A 15,240-nucleotide genomic window follows, 5' to 3' on the forward strand; every position below is an offset into this window, starting at 1 on the left:
GGTCTTTCAGTCAAAAAACAACGTCGATGAAAGGGTGTAGGTATACTATTACGGGGTGGGGATTGTAACTTTCCATGAATTTTCCATTTTTCACTCAACGATGGAACTTTGCTTAATTCTTTTTTTGATTATCGATGAATCAAATGATATTTTTGTTCCAATTTTTGCCTCTTCTTCTCACTCTGAATTAAACATTTTCTTGCCATAGTGGTTAAATTCCTATTATTTTAGTTTCAATGATACAAGTCGGATCCTAGACGTAGAAATATAAGAAGGCAATCCCCCTTCTCCATCAAAAGAAATGATATTATTGAGAATAATACAACACATAAATAAAGAATTGACCAAATTTTCCTGATGTAGAGGTAATCAAGAAAGCCGCATAAGTGAATATATAACCTACAGAAAAGTGGGCTAACCTAACCAATCTTGCTTGCATAATGGAAAGAGCCACCGGTTTATCTCTCCACCGAATCAAATTAGCCAAAGGTGGTCATTCATGAGCCCATGCTAAAGTTTCAATCACTTCTTACCAATATCCATGCCAGGAAATTAAGAACATAAACCCAATAGCCCAAACAAGATGTCCAAATAAAAACATCCACGCCCAAACCGATAAACTATTCATACCAAAAGGGTCATATCCATTGATAAGTTGTGAAGAGTTTAACCATAAATAATCTTTTAACCATCCCATGAAATAAGTGGAAGACCCATTAAATTGTGAAACACTACCCTGCCATAATGTGATGTGCTTCCAATGCCAATAAAAAGTCCCTTTTACTAAGATCAATGTAAAGCCCCTTTTACTAAGACTATAACCAAAATCCTTTTTATCTGGCATTAACTTGGAACCACATGCATCTAAAGCCCCTTTTACTAAGATCAATGTAATTGTATGTAAACCTAAAGCAATAGCATGATGAACCAAGAAGTCTCGGGTCTTACTGTTAAGAATAGTGAATTACTATTCTCATTAACAGCATTTAACCAACCAGGCAACCATATGCTTCGACCTGCATTGAATGCGAGACCATTCATTGAAGACAAAAGTACATCAAAGCCATATGAAGTTTTACCATGAGTCGATTGTATCCATTGGGAAAATACAAGTTCAATCAAGATTTCTTTCTTCGGAGTACCAAAAGCAAGCATGACATCATTATGAACATAAAGTCCTAAAGCATGGAACCCTAGAAAGAGGCTGGCCCAACTTAAATAGGATATAATGGCTTCTTTATGGTCTAAAATTCTTGCCAATTAATTATCCTCATTCTGCTCCGGATTGTAATCTCTAATAAAAAATATAGCTCCATGAGAAAAAGCCCCTATCATGATGAATCCTACGAAGTATTGGTGATGAGTATATAAAGCAGCTTGAGTAGTAAAGTCATGTGCTATGAATGCATAAGCTGGCAAAGAGTACATGTGTTGAACGACCAAGGAACTAATAACCCTTAAAGAGGCTAGAGCAAGGCTTGATTGAAAATGAATCAAATTATTTATTGTGTCATAAAAACCCTTATGTCCATGCCCCAGTCGCCCCCCTGGAGGAATATGCGCTTCTAAAAGATTTTTTATACTATACCCAATCCCAAAATTAGTTCTATACATATGACCAGCAATAAGAAAAATAAATGCAATAGCTAAATGATGATGAGCAATATCAGTCAGCCATAAACTTTGCGTTTATGGATGGAATCCTCCAAGAAAGGTTAGAATGGTAGTTCCGGCCCCTTGGGAGGTACCAAATAACTGACTACTTGAATTGGGGTTTTGAGCATAAAGATTCAATTGACCTTTAAAATGTGGGCCTAATATTGGGGGTGCGGCAATACATCTAAGTAATTATTCCAATGAACATATTCCCCTCTGGCTCCGGGAATAGCAACATGAACTAAATGTCCTGTCCAAGCCAAGGAACTTACTTCGATAAATGATGATTGAGGTGCGATTCAGCATTTTTAAACCAAAAAAATGCTCGGTTTCCATATCGGGTGTAGGTGTAACCAACCGGCTATTAAAGATATGGCAGAAAGAAATAATAGAAAAAGAGCTCTATTATGAAGATCTCCATTAGTATGTAAATCGATTGTACACCACCACTAATAAACACCAAAATAAGTGATATTCACTTGGCCAAGAGCACCCCCCCCCCCCCCCCCGAGTAAAAGCTTCCACAGCCAATTGACCAAAATGAAGATCCCAAATTGCATGAGCTGCCCAAAATGGGAAGCAAAAATATTCTGATAAAGACGTTCCTCAGTAATATCATCATGACTTTCGAAGTCATGTGTGGTAGCAATACCAAACCAAATATGATGAGTAGTGGGGTCCTGAGATAAGCCTTGGATAAACCTTGGAAATCTTAATGCCATAATGCCTTTCAAATCCTCCTAGCCATTATCCTACTGCAATAATTCTTGCTAAGAAGAATGCCCATGTTGTGGCAATTCCACCCAGAAAGTGATGGGTTACTCTTACAGCACGTCCTTGGACAATGCTCAAGGCTCTAGGCTGAGTAGCAAGAGCAACTTTTAATTTATTATGAGCCCAAATGATGCATTCACTAAGTTCTTGCCAATAACCACGCCTGCTGAATAGAAACATTAGACTAAAAGCCCATACAAAATGAGCACCTAGGAAAAAAAGGTCATATGCAGATAATGAAGAATGATAGGACTGAATTACCTGGGATGCCTGTGCCCATAGGAAATTGCAGAGCCCCCCATTAATCGTAATGGAACTTTGTGCAAAGTTGCCTCTCGTGATATGAGTTACCACCATCACTTTTACTACCTCAAACATCTGACTGCATTTTCCAACTAAAATGGAATATTACTATTGAAATTGAATTATACATCCATAATAGCCCTAAGAAGACATGATCCCAAGCGTATACTTGACATGTCCCCCCCCCCCCTTTCCAGGCTCATCACAAGGGAAACAAAAACCAAGATTTGCTTTATCCGGTATTAAACGCGAACTACGAGCAAATAGAACACCTTTCATAAGTATCAATATCGTCACATGAATCGTAAATGCATTAATGTGATGTACCAAAAAATCGATGGTTCCTAATGGAATAGGTAACAAAGCAACCTTGCCATCCATGGCCACTAAATACCACCCCCCAAATTAAACTGGTACTTGTTGTTGAGCTAAGGGCTTTTGCGCTAGGTGCTAAAGCATGGGTGTTTTGTATCCATTAAGCAAAGACGAGTTGTAATTGTATAGCAGTATCTAAAAACATATCTTGGGGATGCCCTAAAATGCTCATAGTATCATTATGAATATAAGAACCAAAAATGTGAAAGCCTAAAAATAGATCATTGTATTGAGTAGTTGGATCATAGTCTCTTACCATAAAAATGGCTGCATGCACAGCAGCACCAACTATGAGAAATCCATCAATCCACATGTGATATGTGAGCACTGAAGGTTGTGTACCATAATCAGTAGCTAGATATGGATAAGGGGGCATCGAATACATATGGTGAGCTACAACAATGGTTAAAGAGCCCAACAGAGCTAGATTAATAGATAATTAAGTGTGCCATGATGATGTTAGGATCTCATATAGACCTTTATGACCCTGGCCGGTAAATGGGCCTTTATGAGCCTCTAAAATATCTTTTGTGCCAAGGCCAATGCCCTAGTTGGTTTTATACATGTGACCTACTATTAGAAAGAATTTCAATTGCTAAATGATGGTGTGCTATATCGGTCAACCATAGACCCTCGGTTACTAGATCTAATCCTCCACGAAAGGTAAGAAATTTTGCATATTTTGACCAATTCAAGGTGAAAAAAGGGGTTGCTCCCTCAAAGTTGAGCCAAAAGATCACGAATCAAGATAAATTCATGAGGAAGTGGAATCTCTTTAGGATCTACTCCTGCATTTAGAAATTGATTAATCAATAAAGATACATGTACTTCATGCCCTGCCCAAGAAAAAGACCCAAGTCCTAGTAGCCCTGCCAAACGATGATTTAACATAGATTCTACATCTTGGAACCAAGCCAAATTTGGAGCAGCTTTGTGATGATGGAACCAACTAGCAAAAAGAATTAAGCCCACAAAAACCAATGCACCAATTACAGTACAATAGAGCTGTAATTCACTAGTTATTCCAGATGCTTGCCAAAGCTGAAAAACCTAGAGGTTATCTGTATTCCTCGGAAACCACCGCCTACATCACCATTCAATATTTCTTGGCCCACAATTGGCCAAACCACCTAGGCACTAGGCCCAATGTGAGTAGGATCGCTTAGTCATGCTTCATAATTGGAAAAACAATCACTATGGACATACATACCACTCAGCCAAAGAAAAATGATGGAAAGTTGGCCGAAATGGGCACTAAATACTTTTCAAGAGATCTCTTCCAAATCATTGGTATGGCTATCGAAATCATGAGCATCAGCGTGTAGGTTGCAGAGCCAAGTTGTAATATCTAGTCCTTTAGCTATTGTTCTTGAGAAATGACTTGGCCTAGCCCATTCCTCAAAAGAAGTTTTTCTGGGATCCGTATCTACCAAAATTTAGCTTCTGGTTCTGGTGAATGAATAATCATTGAGTCCTCCTCTTTCCGGACAACACATACAAAGAGACCCACCAATAGTTAAGTAATTAGTGAACCTATGAGAGATGTTTAGACTTAGTTTTTTTTCTTCTATCTCCCATCTATCTATTTTCTTTAGTTATTCGCTAGAGCAATTATGATCTGGAAGTCGATCCAAGGTAAGTGTTCAGATCTATTATGACCTAGCCGAAGGGTGCTAAATGGACCTTTTTAATCTTATAAAATCTTTTTGGGGGGCTTTGAATTGACGCAATTCTTTTTTGTGCAACCTAATGTATTCATATCTCAATTAGAAGTTCCTAAATGAAGACACTTTATGCCTTACATAGAATATATTAATATTACTCTATTCCAAACCGTGTGAACAATCATTACTAAGAGAAATATTACTATTTCTATTTAGTCATTCAAAGGTCGCTTTTACTTTTATTAGTTATCATTATTAACAGTAGAAAAGAAATATATTTTCTAACTTATCTGTATATCGTTTATCCCTATGAAATAACAGACAAAATAGAACGATCTTAGAAGGAGAAGGGATATGATGAAATTTTTTTATTGGTTCTTCCCAGAGAAATGATCCATTTTATTTGATTGATAGAGACAACAAACAATTCATTATAACAAATAAAAAAATATAAAATAACAAAAATAGTTAGAATAACATAGTGTTGTCATTCGAAATGCCTTGTGATTAGCATTTGGTGCTGCAGAAGAAACCAATTTTAAAATGGGAGAACATGCTCTATTGGGCATGACTTCGAGTATTAGAAGTGTTTCTTCATAAGAACGCCCATGAATCTGATCAATTACTTTTCATACTTTATGAGAGGTAGGGATCCATATTAGGTTGGGATGCCGCTGTTAGTGTGGTACCTCTAGGGCTGGTTGCTCTTGACCCCTAAGGAGAGCTAAACAAAAGCTCTTTGAATTGGTACCTAAAGCCTAGTTAGTTTCTGCCACCTATGCTGCTTCCCCTGCTGATAGGTGATCAACGTAGACTAGTGCTTTTGCTATTGTCTTTACCACAGTAGCGCCTCTGCTGGTTTGTTTGGATGCTCCAATGTGTGCTTGAACCGGTGTATACAAGATCCATTTCAATTGAAAAATACTCAAAATGGAATTGAAATTGCTGAAACCCCATGCCAACATTTCATTCAATGTTTGGCTGTCCAGCAAACGCTTGTTTTGTTGTCATACAGAATAGGAAGCCCTTCTCTAATCTAATAGGGTGGATCCGTGGGAAAGAAGACAGAATGGACTGGATCAAGCAAAGAAAAAAACAAAAGAAATCATCAAATTATGCACTAAGTTGATGGAATGCATATATGAGGAACCATGACATTTCTGGTTCCACAAAAATACCCGCATTAAAGTACCAAGTTCCACAAGCAAGCTATTATTCTGTGATCTCCATCGAAGAGCATTAAACCCTAATGAAAGATCTCTCCCCATTAGCAACAGGTAATAAATTTCAAGCCACAAGAAGGGATCTCCTACTAAACGATAGGAAAGTGAGTTCTTCCAGTTGCATTCATTAGGGTAGGAGCACCTGGTTGATCGCTCAACAAAATAGTTGTTTAGCGAATGACTCAACCTATGTATCTGGTATTTACATACTTCGAGGTGTAAATCACTTAAACTAGGATGTTATTAAAGATCTCATCGAAAAATTATAGCAACCTGCCAAACAAAAGATAAAAGAAAAAATAGAATAGGTATTACTGGCATAACATCTGGTAATTTGGTGACGAAAAAACCGTTTGAATAAAGGGCAGAATAAAGACAGATCCATAACAAACTAAATATATTAAGCATAACAAATTTTTGTTATTTTTGTTATTGAAGATAATTGTATTATTTTGATTAAGTTATTAATAAGTTGAGTTATTGATAGAGGGGAAAATGAATAAAACTAAATAAGATAGACCCCAAAAACCTTCTTTGATTTGAACTCCCCCAATAAAAAATCCTTCAATTCTCAAATCAAAAAATAATAGAATAAATCATACTTTCACACAATATCTTAATTGAATTCTATGTAATGATCAATAAATACAATTTAGTTATATATCGATACATATTAAAATTCTAGCAACAATCTATATATTTTATAGATATTTATATTGGAGTTGACGAACAACCAATACCAATACTAGTATTTATTAGGGTTGAATAGAAATGGGCGTGGCCAAATGGTAAGGCAACAAGTTTTGGTCCCGCTATTTGGAGGTTCGAATCCTTTCGTCCCAGAGCATGCCCAACCCATTATAGCATTATAATACATATAATGCTATATATCAGAAAAAAGATTGCCTTTTAAAATAAAAAACCTTTTTGTTTAAGAGTATAAAATTGGATTGGAAATTTTTTATTAGTATTCTTAATAATTCTTCTCTGAATCATATCTTTTTCTCAAATTGAATCGTGTTCAAATAACATGCATATATAATTGGATCCATTTGTGATCCCTAAATGCTAAATATTTAACATAAAATATCTATAATTCCTTTTAGTAACAATTTTTTAGTCGATCTGTATAGGGGTCCCATATTATTGTTATTTCGATTCCAATTTTAGAAATCAGTATGAAAAAACAACAATCTTAAAAACAACAATCTTACCTTACACCAGTCTTTATCCACTAGTTCACTAAAAAAATAAATTGGATTTTTTAGCTATCTAGGTTTTTAATCATTGATGGTTTAATACAAATATGAATTTCTCTTAGGATGCTAAAATGTGGTCCTTACTTTAAAATGTTATTCAAATAATGATCTCGAGTCTAGAAAATTTTCAATCATTTGAATCTTTTTGATGATTTCTTATGAGTTCGTAGTACTCGAAGAGGTATGAAATTGGTAAATTTATCCTATCACTATTAAGTTACTTGAAGGTGCAGATTCAAAAAGAAATTTTTTATTTAATTTGTGGTATTCATGGTATTTATATTTTATTATGTTAAATAAATAAAAAATGAAATAAAATATATGTTAAAATAAATATATGTATTGGGTGTTGGGGATTAAATTGAATTCGTTCTGAGACTTTGTTAGAACCTAGCCATTCATATTTCATATAGAAAGAAAAAGTATAGATTACTATGTATCGACTGAACCAATGACTATTCATGATTCCATAATTGAATCAATTACATACCGGTTCCAAACTAAAGGAATGTTATGGTAAAACTTCATTTAAAACGATGTGGTAGAAAGCAACGTGCGACTTGAAGGATACGAATCGTTGTGGATTCTTACATCCACCATTTTTTATTATACAGGAATTATAGAAGAATGAAAGTGCTCTTGACTCAACATCATTTCTTTTGCTTCAATAAAACTTTCATTTTTTTTTTTTGGGTGATGTAAATCGTACATGATGGAGCTCGAGTAAAAAGTATTGATTCATTTCTCAAAGGCAAGAATCTAAGGCTAATATTAATCAATAAATTGGGACAACTTTGCAAATATATTTTCCATATATAAATCGAAAGGATCCAATTCAAACAAGTTTCAAATTCAAAAGTCAAATTTTTTTAGAATTGGTAAAACTTTTTCGATCAAATCAAATGTATTACATAACAATCACTCAGTCGTATGATTCTTTGATAAAAAGAAATCATAAAAAGAAGGGTATGTTGCTGCCATTTTGAAACGTTTCAAAATCACCGAAGTAATGTCTAAACCCAATGATTCAAGGCAAAGATAAACGTTCCTGGAACAAGGAAATACCATTTTTGATTGTCTCAACAACTAGATCAGAGTGCAGAATCAAAAGAGGTTCTAAAAGAGACAAAAAAACAGGGGGGTTAGAGACCACTCAATAAATGAAATGCTTAAAAGGTTTCCTTGAGTTATTTGAGAGTTATCCAACTTGAGTTATGACGGTGCAAATTGTAAATACGAGTAATTTTTTTTGGTGGGGGAAAGAATAAGTATTTAAATCATAGTCTAGTTGATTTGATGATTTTATGGATATATTTGACCTTATCATTATATACATAGATAAAATTTCCAATTTTCTTGAGCCGTACGAGGAGAAAACTTCTTATACATTTTTGGGGGGGGTATTGTTCATCTATCCCAGTGAGCCATTTATCAAATCATTGCAATTGATGTTCAATCCATAAGAGAAGGAAGAGATCTTCAGAAAGTGGGTTTTTATGACCCGATAAAGAATCAAACCTATTTAAATGTTCTTGCTATTCTATATTTCCTTGAAAAAGGCACTCAGCCTATAGGAACTGGTCATGATATTTCAAAGAAAGCAGGGGTTTTTACGGAACTTACCCTTAATCACCAAACGATAGTCAATTAATGAAATATTAATGACATATATCAAAATGAAATATATAAGAAATATATAAATAAAGAAGGTGGAGATCACTTGTTGAGAGCTTTGTATAGTCTTTTCTCTGCTATTCTCTTTTAATTTGTTATTCATACTTTCGATTTTGGGTATTACCATTAATGGTAATGGGGGTTAGTTGGATTTCTATGAACAAATAAAAAGGGGGGATTAAGCATTTTTCTTTTACTTATATTGATTGATTGACGAAATTCAAGCTTTTTCTACTTCTTTTTTTTTTCTTTATTACTTTTTTCTTACGTCTACATCCCTTATATTGAATTCTTGGTGTGGAGGAAAAAAAGAAATTGGAAAATCAATTTCAAGTCGGGTTGAGTGAATAAATGGACAAAGCCCAACTATGGCCCCAATTATAGGGAAACAAAGAGTAACGAGCTTTTGGTGTTCATTTTTGAATGATTATCTGAATGATTACCCAAACTAGTTGGACGTTAAAAATATATTAGTGCTTAACACGGGAAAGACTTTTCCATGAGGGATTATCCATTTTTTATGAGTCCCACCTATTAGGTATTCTCCATTATGAGGTGGAGATAAATGTGTAGAAAAAGGCAGCATATTGATAAAGAGTTTTTTTTTTTTTTTCCAAAATCAAAAGATTGATTGGATTGCCAAAATAAAGGATTTCTAACCATCTTGTTATCTTAGACTGAACATAAACCACTTAGATGAAAAAAAAGAGGATAGAGAGTCTGCTAATGGTCTTACCTTTTTCCGAGGTATCTATTTTTTTTTGTACTATAATACCTTGTTGACTGTATCGTACTATGTATCATTTGATAACCCAATAAACCCCTTATCTTCGGTTCAAATTGAATTTCAAATGGAAGAATTTCAAGGATATTTCAAACTAGATAGATCTCAGCAACACAATCTCTTATACCCACTTATCTTTCGAGAGTATATTTATGCATTTTGCTCATGATCAAGGTTTAAATGGATCGAGTTTGCTGGAAAATGTAGGTTATGACAATAAATCTAGTTTACTAATTGTAAAACGTTTAATTACTCGAATGTATCACCATAATCATTTGATTATTTCTGCTAATGATTCTGACCAAAATAAATGTTTTGGGTACAACAAGAATTTGTATTCTCAAATGATATTCGAGGGATTTGCAGTCATTGTGGAAATTCCATTTTCCTTACGATTCCTATGATTAGTATCTTTGAGGCCAGAAATCATAAAATATTCTAATTTACGATCAATTCATTTAATATTTCCATTTTTAGAGGACAAATTCATACATTTAAATTATGTATCAGATGTACGAATACACTACCCCATTCATCTGGAAATCTTGATTCAAACCCTTTGCGATTGGATGAAAGATGCGCTTTCTTTGCATTTATTATGGCTTTTTCTTCACGAGTATTATAATTGGAATAGTTTTATTACTCCAAAAAAATCTATTTCTTTTTTTTTTTGAAAAATAATTCAAGATTTTTCTTGTTCCTATATAAATCTCATGTTCATGAATATGAATCCATCTTACTTTTTCCCCGTAATCGATCTTCTCATTTACGATATACATCTTTTGCGCTATTTTTTGAGCAAATTTATTTATATTGAAAAATAAAACATCCTGTACAAGAAGTCTTTTCCAATGATTTTCCGGCAGTTTTATAGTTCTTCACGGAGCCTTTCATGAATTATGTTAGATATCAAGGAAAATCTATTTTGGTTTCAAAAGATATGCCTCTTCTAATGAATAAATGGAAATATTTTCTTGTCCTTTTATGGCAATGTCATTTTTATGTGTGGGCTCAACCAGGAAGGATCTATATAAACCAATTAGCCAACCATTCTTTCGGCTTTTTAGGCTATCTTTAAATGTGCGACTAAATCTTTCAGTGGTACGGAGTCCAATGCTAGAAGATTCATTTATAATGGCTAATGCTATAAAGAAGCTTGATACATTAGTTCCAATTAGCCCAATGATTGGATCATTGGCTAAAATGAAAATTTTTAACACATTAGGACATCTTGTTAGTATGTTGACCTGGGCCGATTCATTAGATTTTGAGATATCAACCAATTTGCCCGTATATGTAGACATCTTTCTCATTATTTTAGCAGATCCTTAAAAAAAAAAGGTTTATATCGAATAAAATATATGCTTTGGCTCGTAAACACAAAAGTACTGTACAGGTTTTTTTTGAAAAGATTAGGTTCGGAATTATTGGAAGAGTTCTTTACACAGGAAGAAAGGGTTCCTTCTTTGATTTTCCAAGAACTTATTTGACTTTTCGAAGGTTATATAGAGGGCGAATTTGGTATTTTCATATTGTTTGCATCAATGATCAGGTCAATCATGAATGATAGGCTATTCGACCATGGAAATGGAAATTATCCTTAAATGCTGAAAAGATAACAAAAAATTTATTTAGTCTTCTATTATGAAATGTTCATGTAGTAAGAGTAAAGGTTGATCAACTGAAATCCAACTTTGTTAGATGCTTGTCTAGGGAAGGAGATAGATTTTAGATGTATACATAAGGAAAGCCATGTGCAATGAAAAATGCAAGCACGGTTTGGGGAGAGATTTTACCTATTTTTTATTTTCTAATTCTAGGAAGTAAATTATCTACTCCATCCAACTAGTTCCGGGTTTGAGTCCTGGGCAACCCATTCTAATTATTCTATGGAAATCATATTTATCTAAATTAAATCAGAATTTTAATCCAAATTTTGTAACTTATTTATTTTTATTCAATTTATTTATTCAATATATTAAAAAAATGGATTAATCTAGATAGATAAAAACCTCGATATATCTATGGATGTTAAATATTGGTTGACATGGGTATATAAGTCATGTTATACTGTTGAATAACAAGCCCTCAATTATCTATTTATAGAAAATTCATGTGCTTGGGAGTCCCTGATGCTTAATAATTAAATAAATCAAAAATTTACCATGACTGCAATTTTAGAGAGACGCGAAAGCGAAAGCCTATGGGGTTGCTTCTGTAACTGGATAACAGGCGCTGAAAACCATCTTTACATCAGATGATTTGGTGTTTTGATGATCCCTACCTTATTGATCGCAACTTCTGTATTTATTATCGCTTTCATTGTTGCCTCTCCGGTAGATATTGATGGTATTCGTGAACCTATTTCTGGATCTCTACTTTATGGAAACAATATTATTTCTAGTGCCATTATTCCTAGTTCTGTAGCGATAGGTTTGCATTTTTACCCGCTATGGGAAATGGCTTCCTTATATGAATGGTTATACAATGGTGGTCCTTATGAGCTAATTGTTCTACACTTTTTACTTGGTGTAGCTTGTTATATGGGTCGTGAGTGGGAACCTAGTTTTCGTCTGGGTATGCGCCCTTGGATTGTTGTTGCATATTCAACTCCTATTGCAGCTGCTACCGCTATTTCCTTTATCTATCCAATTGGTCAAGGAAGCTTTTCTAACGATATGCCTCTAGGAATCTTTGGTACTTTCAACTTCATGATTGTATTCCAAGTTGAGCACAACATCCTTATGCACCCATTTCACATTTTAGGCGTAGCTGGTGTATTCGGCGGCTCCCTATTTTCAGTGCTATGCATGGTTCCTTGGTAACTTCTAGTTTGATCAAGGAAACCACAGAAAATGAATATGATAATGAAGGTTACAGATTCGGTCAAAAGGAAGAAACCTACAATATTGTAGCTGCTCATGGTTATTTTGGACGATTGATCTTCCAATATGCTAGTTTCAACAACTCTCATTCTTTACACTTCTTCCTAGCTGCTTGGCCTATAGTAGGTATTTAGTTCACTACTTTAGGTATTAGCACTATGACTTTTAACTTAAATGGTTTCAATTTCAACCAATCTATAGTTGATAGTCAAGGTTGTGTAATTAATATCTGGGTGGATATTATCAATCGTGCTAACTTGGGTATGGAAGTTATGCATGAATGTAACGCTCATAACTTCCCTCTAGATCTAGCTGCGGTCGAAGTTCCGTCTACAAATGGATAAGACTTTGGTATTAGTGTATATACTGAGTTATTGAACATAAAGGAGCAATAATCATTTCTTGTTCTAGCAAGAAGTTTGGTATTGCACCTTTAAGAGTTTTTTAACTTAAATTTTTTTCTTTACTTCAACATACCCATACTTTCATTATGTAAAAATTTTTATTTTCGATATGCTCCTTTCAATTTTTTTTATTTTACATTTAAATTTAAAGTTTTCAATTCCATTATTTCTTCTTTAAGTTTGAAGAATGAAAAAAATTTGATAAATGGTGTAAATTAACCTATTTGTTTGTAATTTGTAAGTTTGTAATCTGTAATAAGGGTGGATGTAGCCAAGTGGATCAAGTTAGTGGATTGTGAATCAAGTTAAGTTCAATTCCCATCGTTCGCCCATATATATATATTTAAATTAAAAACAAAAAAAATATTAAAAATATTAAAATAGTTAACTATACATACTATCTATATTAACTAAATATATTATAGATATTAACCAAATAAAGACTAAATAAAGAAAAACTTTAAATTTAAATTGAAGTATCAACTAAACGGGACCAAGTGGCTATTATTTTTTTTTTTCTTTTGTGTTAAGCGTATTTGTTTTTCTTAACAAACGATTCGCTACAAAAGGATTTTTTTTTTTTTTAGTGAATGTGTCACAATTAATTACTCCTTTTTTTTTTTTTTTTTGTAAAGATGAAGAAACAAATTTTATTTACTACGGTGACTAAGAATCAAATTATCACTATATTTATTCCTTTTTTTACTTCTTCTTCCAAGTGTAGGATAACCCCAAGGGGTTGCAGGTTTTCTCTACCAATTGGGGCCCACCCTTCACCACCCCATGAGGATGGTCTACAGGGTTCATAACTACTCATCTTACTATAGGATGCTTACCTAACCAACATTTCAATCCGGCTCTACCTAAACTTTTATGGTTCACCCCAACATTCCCCACTTGTCCATCTATTGCTAAGGAGTTTTTGGATATCAAACAGACCTCTCCAAAATGTAATTTTAATGTGGCTGATTTCTCCTCTTTTGCAATCAGTTTCGCTACAGCACCTGCTACTCTAGCTAATGGTCTACCCTTTCCAAGTGTGATTTCTATATTATGTATGGTTGTGCCTAAGGGCATATCAATTGAAGTAGATTCTTCTTTTTGATCAATCAAAACCCCTTCCCAAATTGTACAAGCTTTTTCCAAAGCATATGGCTTTTTGGATGTAGATGATGATATCTATACAGATGGATCTTATATATCATAGAATTCTTATATATATCATATAATGAAGTACCACATGAGTGGATATATAGGAATCAAAATCTATCGAGTCACTCATGTTATGATCTACTACATCCTAGGTCTTCCCGTTCCTTCATCTGGCTTATGTTCTTCATGTACAATTCAAACCGAATGACTTTATGAAATTACGTCGATACTTCCACATAGTACGGGTAACGTAGAAGAAATCTCTATTTTTCCCCCCAGGCTTAGCTTTCAACTCGCCTTTAACCATCAAATGAAATGTGAAGAACATGTCCTCCTCTCTTTGAAACAAGGGGTTCTAGTTCTGTCGATGCTTGAAACAATTTTGTCTTCTCCATATTACTATATCTCTAGAGTCAATAATTTTATATGAGGAACTATTGAACTTAATCACTTGCTGCCATTACTCTTCAGTTTTCAGTTGAGGTCTGTCCTGTAGAGGGACTCAGATTGTAAACCTAATTGGTTACTTCCAATTATGTAAATCAATAGATCAAACCACACTCAAAGGTAAGGCATTTCCCATTTTTATAGGAACTTCTGTACTAGAAACAATGGTATCTCCAATTATAGCCCCTCTGGGATGTAAAATATGTCTTTTCTCACCATCCTTATAGTGTATGAGACAAATGTATGCATTTCAATTAGGATCGTATTCTAAAGTTATGATTCTACCATATATGTCTTTTTCATTCCGTCCAAAATTGATTTTACGGTATAGATGCTTATGACCTCCCCCTCTATGCCCTACGGCAATGATTCCTCTGGCATTACGACCTTTACCATAACAATGCTGCCTATAGATCAAATTATTTCATGGATTGGATTTCACTTGACTGTCTACGACTCCTTTGCATGTGCTCGAGGTAGAAGTTTTGTATAAATGTATCGCCATGCTATTAAGTATTTTGATTTAAGTTCTTTTCTTTCTAACAAGTGGAATAGAATAACTCGATTGAAGCGTAATGATCATATGTCTGTAATGCATTGTATGTCCCATAATAGGTCTCATTCTTCTACCTTTTCCCAA

The 15,240-nt window shown here is 34.0% G+C and overlaps 3 pseudogenes; 1 reads left to right on the forward strand and 2 right to left on the reverse strand.

Moving 5' to 3' along the window:
• Nucleotides 1–307: 307 nt before the first annotated feature.
• LOC125424073 (photosystem I P700 chlorophyll a apoprotein A2-like) lies at nucleotides 308–2,378 on the reverse strand (annotated as a pseudogene).
• Nucleotides 2,379–2,403: 25 nt separating this feature from the next.
• On the reverse strand, nucleotides 2,404–4,576 carry LOC125424018 (photosystem I P700 chlorophyll a apoprotein A1-like; annotated as a pseudogene).
• A 7,289-nt stretch (nucleotides 4,577–11,865) lies between these two features.
• On the forward strand, nucleotides 11,866–12,941 carry LOC125424022 (photosystem II protein D1-like; annotated as a pseudogene).
• The last annotated feature ends 2,299 nt before the right edge of the window (nucleotides 12,942–15,240 follow it).

This window comes from Ziziphus jujuba, chromosome 9 (genome assembly GCF_031755915.1).
Source record: "Ziziphus jujuba cultivar Dongzao chromosome 9, ASM3175591v1".
Lineage (NCBI taxonomy): Eukaryota > Viridiplantae > Streptophyta > Magnoliopsida > Rosales > Rhamnaceae > Ziziphus > Ziziphus jujuba.